Here is a 10,329-nt window from a genome sequence, read left to right on the forward strand (position 1 = left end):
TATTTAGTCTGCCTAACAGAAGATTGGACATAATAAGCACACAAAATACCATTATTATTAATAACCATAATAATACTTTTTATCTAAACATGTACTCTTATTGTTTTGTTTAAAATATTTTTATATTAAAGTACATGCTTCAAATAGTACCCTCAAGAAATTCTCATATAACATTATAAAAATCAATTCAATTTAAAACATGAAAATTACATTTAATTAAATAAAAGCTACCCACAACATATATGATGGGCACGGTGGATGGCCCTGATGGCTTGAAACCATTGAAATTAAAGTTGGGAAGAGAAAAAGAAGAAGAAGTGGTATGACCGATAAAAATGCTACCCAATCTAGTAAGAAATCTATCATATTTTATGAAAGACAGGATTTCTCCACACAAGCTTGCAGCAATTGCTTCAAACAGGATAGATGTCAACAAATAAAGAAACACATATGAAGGGTCGTGTGACACGCACATGACCCATTTTAAGAAAATAGATGTTAACTTAATGTTAACAGCTTCTCTCTGTTTCAATCTAAACCAGATAGCACCACAATCCCATACCAAGCCAAGCTTCTCTCTTCCTCCTCCTCTATCCTTTGTTTTTCTCAAAATTCCAGACCGGCCAGAGAATCACAACCACATGCAGTGGCTGCTAATCTCACTGGACCATATCTTCATTCCTCGTTTTCACCCCCTTCTCCCTTTGCCAATTCCACCCCATTCACTTTCTCACTCAGCCGATGCCACTCCTAGTAACCTTCTCTCTCTTTGCCATTCCCATTCCGCACCCATAATTCACGGCCAAGGACCACCACTCCTACCACTCCATCATTTCTTGGCATTCTCCCTAATAGTGACAAAGGCAATAGCTCTCAATTTTTTTAGGTCTGATTTTCATTAAATTTATTGTAATTGAAAAAAAATTGTTTTAAATATAATTATTTCCTTAAATTTGTTTCTCAAATTGCATTATACTTGAAGTTTGAATATTTTTCCTTATGATTATTACCATAGTTGAGTTCTATAGCTTAAAAGCTGATGATTTTGTTGGTTTTGAATGGGTATTTATTGTTGGTGGCTAGGATTTATTTACTACTTATTTTTAGGGAGTTTGAGTATAATTTTTGTTGAATAGGATTTTTGGGTATTTTGAGTTTTGAATATTGTTGTTTTTGTTCATTGTGACTACTTATAAGACTATAAGCAACTATGGTTTTTTTGTTGTGTTTAATAAAAAAATTGAATATTATTTTATATATTGAATATTCCTAACACTATTGCTTTTTATTGGTTTTTGGATTTAAAAAGAAGCTCAAGTAGAACCTATTGATGGAAGTTCAAACACCCCAAGTAAACACAATAAGGAAATTAAGGCACCAACTATTGGAATGAAATTTGATTATGGTGATAGTGCATTTGAGTTTTACAAATAATATGCTCACAGAAGGGGCTTCAGTGTAAGGAAACATTATATAAGGTGAGAGAGTGTTGGACATGTTAAGAGGAGAACATTTTGTCATTCAAAACATGGTGAACTAGCTATTGACAAACGTCGTGAACAGGTATCTTTCCATCACCTAATTTCACGAATTGGTTGTTTAGTACAAATGACTTGTCAACTTCAAAAGGATGGTATGTTAGAAGTTTTTCTTTTCATGAACAACATAATCATGAGTTTGTTCCTTCTCCAATGAAACATTTGTTAAGATCAAATAGAAAAATAACACCTACCCAACAAGGTTTTGCGGATAATGTAGAAAAATCTAGGACATCAATAAAATAAACCATGGAATTGTTGAGCATGCAAGTTGGTGGTTATGAAATCTTGGGCTTTTGAATGTTGACTATCAAAATCATGTAAATTCCAAAAGGAGAAAGGCTTTAGAGAGAGGAGATGGTCGTGCTGTGATAGATTGCTTTAAAAAGATGCAATTAGAAGATCCATCAAGCCAGGGAAAAAACTAAGAACTATATTTACAAATCAATTTGCTGCAATGGCTAATGCAATAGAAGATGTGTTTCCTAAATCAAATCACCATCTACGTGTGTGGTTGATTTATCAGAATGCTGTTAAACGTCAACATCATGTATTTAATCCATCAAGCCAATTTCGAAATGTTCTTAGTAATTTTGTGTATGATTTTGAAGATGAAGATGAATGGATATATAGTTGCTTGGAATAACATGCTTGAGACATGATCTTCCTAATAATTCATATGAAATGTCTATTGTATATATAGGTATATACAAGGATATGATGTACTAGTGATGTTTGAGTTTGGAGAATATGATTTCATAAAGTGAAAATTCAAATTCTGGAAATTTTTAAGTGAAAATTCGAAAATCAGTATTTTCGATTGATCGAAACTTTGGCTCGATCGATCAAAAATGGTAAGGAAATAATCTTGGAGTTTTTGGATGTCTAGATCATTGTTCGATTCCTTTTCGACTAATTGAAAAGAGCACTCGATCAATCGAAAGTAATTTTCAACTGATTGAAAATTGTGAAACAGGATTTTCTACAAAATTTTCTGGTGATTGTTCAGAAAAGGTTGAAGAGGTTTCAAGCATTGTTAACAATTGTATGAAACATTTGAACTTTTTATACTTGCCTTTTGATAAAATATAACCCTATAAGTATAAATAGAGACTTATGTTCACTTGAAATCCTGTAGTTATTCTCCAGAATTGCTATATGTAGAACCCAACATTTGGTTATATCCTGGAGACAAATTTGCTATAACCCTTTAGCAACAATAACGCGGGGGGCAAATATTGCCTATGGAAAATGATATAGTGCCTCTAAATTATATATTTTTTGTTTGTCTTTTGTGTTAATCTTGTTCTTCCATTATTACTTTGTGTAATATCTCCAACAATGTTTGATGTGAAAGAGAAATGATCTATGTTATATGGTTGGCATACATTTGCTATTGACATGAAAAGCACACAACGCAATGAGTTAATGAACAATGTGTTGAAGAAATACTCAAAGACAAAACATGGCCTTTTGCAATATTTTGAACATTATTCTAAAGTATTGTCTAATAAGCAAAGTCAAGAACTACAAGGAGAGTTCAAAATGAGGCAAACAACACCGGTTTTACTAGTTGATTTTGAGATGTTGAGAGATGTTATAAAGTTGTACACTTCAGAANGCCGCAGAGAGAGAGAGAGAGAGAGAGAGAGAGAGAGAGAGAGAGAGAGAGAGAGAGAGAGAGAGAGAGAGAGAGAGATGATGTATGAACATGTTGATAAATTTTTTGACAAATTATTGAAGCATTTGCAAGAAATGAGAAATGTTGAAAAGCCCATTAGAAAGGAAAACAAATATCTCAAAGTAAGAAGGCTCAACCCAAAAAGACTAGTGGAGCAAGACAAGTTCAATCACGTGGTGGTCTAAATAAAGTAAGTTCATTTACATTTCATTATAGAACATGAATGTGTAGGTTCATAAATTTGCTTTATGTGACAATTGTTTTTTTTTTTTTTTTTTTCACATAGATCGATTCCTTAGATAATATTAAATCTCGCAAAGAATATAGTAATGTTGAACAACCATCACCATTAGTAGACAACATAACTCATGTATGATGCTACTAATTACATATTTTGTCTAATATTCTATTAAACAATTACTACTATTAAAAAGTAATAGAAATTTATTTAAATGTCATATATAGGAATATTTTAATTGTAGTAATTTGGTTGGACAAGATAATATTGTTGGGTTATATGGTCTGAATCAAGTATGCATATAAATTTCTTTCGCTATATCCTACAAACAAATTACTGCTATTACTTATAAATTTTTTCTAATATCCTACTACCCAATTACTTTCATTAGCATAGAAAATGAAATGTTGATTTGTTTAAATGTTATATGTAGGAATCTTTTAATTGTGTATTTTTGGTTGGACAAGAACATGTTGGGTTATATGGCTTAAGTCAAGTGTGCACAGTTGTTATGAATTTTGCTATAATTTAAAATTATAATTTCCTTTTTTTTTTTTTTTTCCATTTACTTATTCATATTTGGTGGCATATTTTGTAAGCTTCAGAAGATCTTGATATTGATAACCTTTGAAAAACACTATATTGGCTATTTTCCTTGTTTTTTGCACAATTGTTGAACAACATATTGAATAGTTATAATAGCTAGTGAACAGAATTTTGGCAATATTTTTTGAACAGTACACTTGACTTTGATAGATTTTTGAGGAGTATTTTGAACAGCACATTTGAGCTTATAGAATCTTTTTAAATACATTTTGTAACAAATGAAGCAAATAAGAACTATATAGGTCCTATATGTGCATGTTTGAGTAAGCTTCTAGTTAGGTACCAATTATAATTGCAACGAGTAGATATTTTTATATGCAATGGAAAAGTTCATTTCTATATTTTTGTATCTATATATTTGCATATTTAAACAAAGGCAGTTTTAGATTAATGCAATATAGTGATGTGGATGAAAATTTAAATTTAGAAAGTTTAAATTTAGCAATAGATTTGTTGAAATTTTCCTTTTATTTGACTCTCTTTTATAAGAAATATACTCTTCAAGAAATCAAACTCAATAGAGCTATGGTAACTGGTGACAACATCGATAAATTTTTTCTGGACATAAACGAAGTAAACTCATTAGCTTGCTAATTATGGACGTTAAAAATATCAGTAAGATTAAGGAAGGGATCAAATATCCTAAAACATTAATTACACACATTGGTTTGATTGATACACATTCATTATAAGCCTGATAGAAACAGTGTTTGGACCCTTAAATTTTCCACCCTACATACACCTTAAGTAGTCATCAATAGCACAAAGTAGATACCCACTCATCAAATAATTCCACCAATACAAAACTCATTCATAAATATCATTTTCAATGCTCATAAATCACATGGATATTATTATTAAAGCTTAGATAAAAAATAACCTTAAGCAAAAGTGTAAAACCCACCAAAAAGATGAGAAATTTTTACCTCAAATAAAATGATGAAGATGCTTTGGAGTTTTTAAGTATTTTTCCGGTGATCTTACCGGAAAAATGATAGTGAGATGGTGTGATTTGGAGTGGAGGCCGGCGGGTGAGTGTGGGAGTGAGTGTGTGTTTCTGTAAAGAGAAAAGAAAGAAAATGAAAGAAAGAAAAGAGGGAGCCGGCCAAAAGAGAGAAGAGCGGTGGGTGAAAATGAGTGGTGGGGAGTGGGGTTAGGTGGGGGCACACGTGGCTCACAAAAAAAATGCTGACTTTACATTTTTTTTTTTTTTTAACTGACGGGATGTTTCAGCTTAGCATTGAAAGAATGAGTATGGATTATTCCCATTGTATTTACTGAGCTGCCATACTCTATATTGTTGCTTTTCTAATAATCCTAACGCTTTACTAGCATAGTTCAAGGTGCTTATTTACTTAAGTTTCTAAATGATATAATCAGATAGTTTCTGAGATATGTGCTGACATGATATTAATGCGTTGGTATACGTTTGAAGTAAGAAAACTGTTATGCTGATCTATGTGATTCAGGTGATCTAATATGTCCTAGCCTGCACGCACACTTTTTTCAGGATTTCTTGAAGATAATGTATGGGAATTCCTTAAACTTTTGACTGCCCATTTTGGTGAACGCTGCCCAGCCCCTGAACCATTTATTCCTGCACCAGTTATAGTGGAAACAACTTCCAAGAAGGGCGAGGTACTAAATCTGCTAAAAGGCAAGGTTATTTGGATGGATGAGTTACAAACTGACTGTAGGAGAAAAAGTTAAAATATCATATGAACTCATCAATGTGAGTGGCAAAATGAAATGAATTTATAAAAGGATGTATTGGATGCATGGGAGGGATTATTATATTAAGCTTTACAAGGTTCAGTTTTGTTGATTGCAGTTGAGTTATTTTAAGAGTGATGTAAAGTTCAAAGAGATCCTGCCTCTTTAATTTTTTTTTTAATATTAACAACATTAACATTCTCTAACTTGTTTTATATTGCAATGGTTAAGGATGTAGTCAAAAAATTTTACAACCAAAGATTTGTGAGAGTAGTACTTAAAATTTTTTCTATTCTAAATCAGTTCAGTTCAAATTGGGTGGGGGCAGTGGCGAAGCCAGGATTTTAGCCTAGAGGGGGCAAAATTAAAAGATGATATTAAAAGTAAAATTAATCTAAAAAATATTAATCAACAATAATAACAAAATAAATAAACAATTGTAAGCAAATATGAATATATTTCATATTATTAAAATAAATAAACAAAATTAACCAATTCATAGCTACTAAAAATTTACAAACTGATGGAGTAAGAATGTGATTAGTGTTACTTAAAAAATATAATGAATAAATGTTTGAAATGATTTTTTTGTGATTTGTGACATATCAATTTGTAAGACATAAGTTGTAAAATTTGTAGTATTTCTAGTATCATTCAAGAATAAAATATTGTAAAAAGTATCATAAATAGTAAAAATAGTGTAAATAATAATATAAAATAAAAAATAAAAAATAGTGAAATAGGTGCAACCATGCAAATTGCAGTAGGACAAGACAAAAGCAATGGATTGGTCACTTTCAACAAGTAAAAGTCCTTCTTTCATTTTTTTTTTCTTCCATGTCAATATATAACTACTTTAGACTACTATTATTAAAAATTTTGAGGAGTCAGGGGCAGGTCCCCCCCTCTGGCTCCGCCAGTGGGTGGGGGGTACGGTAGAAGATGAAAATTTGAGTTGGCAGTCAACAGAGAGTGTTAAGTTCAGAGTTTATTCCTAGTATGTTATGAGCCTCTAAAAGGGTCATTTGGTATTGCTATTTCTATGGAAAACATTTTGCATGCTAAAGTGCCTTGAAAAGGGTATAGTGGTTGTTGACTGGTCTTTAGTTGATGTGATCGCTTAATCTGAAAACTGTTTATGCTCTGTATTAGATACAGTTGCTTGTTTCATCTGTGGCTTTCCTAGCTTAGACGTCGAGAATGTGGTTGGAACCTTTTTTTAGTTTTATTATTATTATTATTATTATTCTTATTATTATTAAAAGTTAGATGTTGGAACTTGACTTTGCATACTTGTGTAAACTTTCAGGAGATAATTAGCTGCAATCTGGGAGCCTTGAACTGTGCTCTTGAGGTATACCCTTCCGCTGTGTTGTTCTAATTCATGGTATCCGTATCACTTACCATATTCAAGATAAGAGTTACATGGAGGTGGCTCTCAAGTTCAGACAGTTCAAACAGCAGCAAGACAAGCATGAGTAGAGATGATGCGAAAAGCTTATCAGTTCCTTAGTTGTGAATTTAAATAATTCTGCAGCAGAATTTGCGGATTAGGATGCCAGATTGCAATTTAATTTCAAATGTATTCAACAAATGTAAGAATTACTTTTGATCAAGTGCCTGATCATTTAATTTCAAACGTAATAATAACGCAGGGGCTTGATCATTTAATTTCAAACGCAGCATTTGTAATCTATTCTCGCAACTTTATTGGAGCCAAACAGGAGTTACTAAAACAATGAACATGGTTTTTTGGCAAGAAGCCATTTATTTTTGAGCTACAGACTCCAATATTGACTTTAATACAGATTACCAGTGCTATGTTCTTAAAATAGATTATAGAACTCAAGGCTTCATCTCCTATTTGCTAGACTTCAAAGGAAAATTGGGAGTCTAACTACAAAACCTTTATTTACAGATTATTTGACCACAATGAGAGAGATTCTCAATGCAAAACAATGTGTAGAAATTGATGTGGGTGTGCAAATATTTGATATGGTGGTGATCAAATGCAGAAATGACTATTGAATGGAAGCTGGCTCAATGCCCTAATTGGTGCCAAATTTAGACATAAGGATGCTGGTTGTCTGAAGAAGGAAACAACACAAAAATGAATCCCTAGGGGAACTAAATGAGATAACAAAAGATAACAACAAGTCCCCATTGATTTACTAGCTGAAAACCAGCAAACATAACAAAATTAAAGACAGATTACAAAAGATAACAACAAGTTCCAAGAAGAGACTAACAACAGATAACAACATAAAAAACATGAGAAAAACTCCGGATATAATTAGAAGCAACCAATAGCAGATTATAGTTTTTTAAGAAAGTACTTGTGTAAGAAGCAACCAAGCTATGCGAAGTCCACCATGTTGACGTTGCGCTCTGGTTGTGGTTGTGGGAGTGGCACGACTCGCCTGGCCCGGTTAATGCTCACCCATAGCAGCAGCCAAATGAACAAAATTAGGACAACCAAGACAATAGTGGCAATCTATATGCCAATGAGGTTGGTATTATTCCCCTTTTTGGGAAGGATCAGAGGGGAGATATGCCGGCATGATCGGAAATGGTGACCCGATTGGAAATTGGGTGGTGTTGAAGGTTGGGAAGAAAGGCATGGTTCGGGTGCAATATTAGAGAGAAGAAGAAGAAGAAGAAGAAGAAGAAAGTGGGCGGGAAGTGAGAGAGAGAGACAGAGAGAGAGAGAGAGGACATATATAGTATCTGCATGCTACGTAAGCTACCATATTTCCATTTTTGATCATTTCGATAAAACCAATGTTTCTATTTTTGATCCTTCTCCATACAACCGAGGATGACAAGCTATGCAAGTATTGTTCGGAGTATCACTATCAGTAGAACATTAGTTCAAGACCTCTAATTTGATGTGGGCTCACTTTGATTTTGTTTAAGTTGTAAGAGGTTTGGGATCCAATTGGGCTGGATGTGCTTTGCTGTGTTTAAAAACAAATGGGTCTCAGGCAATATTATTTAGTAACGGACTGGGTCAAGCATGACACAGCCCAACTTCTTGCATGTGATCAAATTGAGAGAACTAATAAATTAGGCTCTTTCTGAAGGGCATCTTGAGAAACTAACAAAATGTCTTCATGACAAAAGGCCGAGCAATGGGTCATCTAAATACTAATGATGCTACATTTATATTGCCTTTTATTTTTATTTTTATTTAATCTTTAGAAGGCATTAATTCTTTGCAACAATTATTTATTCATTATTTTCAATGTTTTAATTTAACTCTATGAGGCTTAATTAAACTAAGCCAGATAAGTTATTTTTAAGCATTCAGTAGTTTCAATGACCTGGTCTTGATATTAAATAGCTGGAAAATATACTTATTATCATAGATATGGCAAGTTATGTTTTGGAAATTTGGTCTTTGATTTTTGCCTATCTACACCTCCCTACATGTTTTCCATTGCAATATTGTCTTGATTTCAAGGTCAATTATATAGCACTATATGATTACTTTGAAAATAATAAAATTACAGAGCATATATATATATATATATAGTTTTCTTTTATATATGTTCTATATATATAATTACTTTGAAAGAATTTGAGTGATTGCATCTTCATTTAAATGACTGTTCCATTTTGTATTAAGCACACAAATGATTACAAGTATAAGGAATCCCAGTACCCAATACCAACCTATAGTTGAATCCTTACCCCAATACCCAATTGGACTTATATTGTAGCAGCAATTTCTTCGTTCAATGCACGAATCCCAATATGTGACTAACCAATGATGCACGGATCCCAAAACGTGACTAACACACCAACGTGAGGAAAATGTTGACTGCAAAGTTCTTCAGTTCATCAACAATAAAGATCAGGAAGCTCCTTAGTTACAAAACCCTTAGCATAAAGACGCAGTAGCTTCTACAGAGAGAGATGAACTAGAGCAAATTTTGCCTCCGGTCACAATATGCATGTATATTCTTTTGCATCACCTTACATCCTTGTGACAGCTCTTAAAATAATCCTTATATATGTCTAGGGTTGTGAGAAAAGAAACCCTACACAAATACTCATGGATATGCGTGTAATCAGATTTGGAAAACCTGATTTCGTAATTCTTTACAGAGACAGCTTGTGTCGAGCTTCTGTCGAGCTTCAACAGTAATTCTCAATAAAAATGATTCTGTTGAGACTTCTGTCAAGATTTAATGACTAGACTTCCTTCACTTGTTTCTTGGTCAAACTTGCATGGCTTCAATACTTAACTTGAACACTTGTTTCTTGAAGTACTAAACACATCCTAGATCTATCCAATTACAAGTAAAATACGTTTTGTCAAAAGATTAGCCAATTACATAAATATGTCCCTAACAATCTCCCCCTTTAGCAATCCATGACAAAACCATAACAAAACAAATAATCATGAGAGAAGTCTTAAATCACTAAACTCATAACCACTTGTTGAATTACAAAATAAATCTAACCCTAACATAAACACTTGAAAAACTTTGCAAGAAGAGAGTTCATGGCATGGTAGACTTTCACAACCTGTCTTTCTGAAGCACTTA

Source organism: Quercus suber, unplaced genomic scaffold (genome assembly GCF_002906115.3).
Source record: "Quercus suber isolate HL8 unplaced genomic scaffold, Cork oak 2.0 scaffold_14, whole genome shotgun sequence".
NCBI lineage: Eukaryota > Viridiplantae > Streptophyta > Magnoliopsida > Fagales > Fagaceae > Quercus > Quercus suber.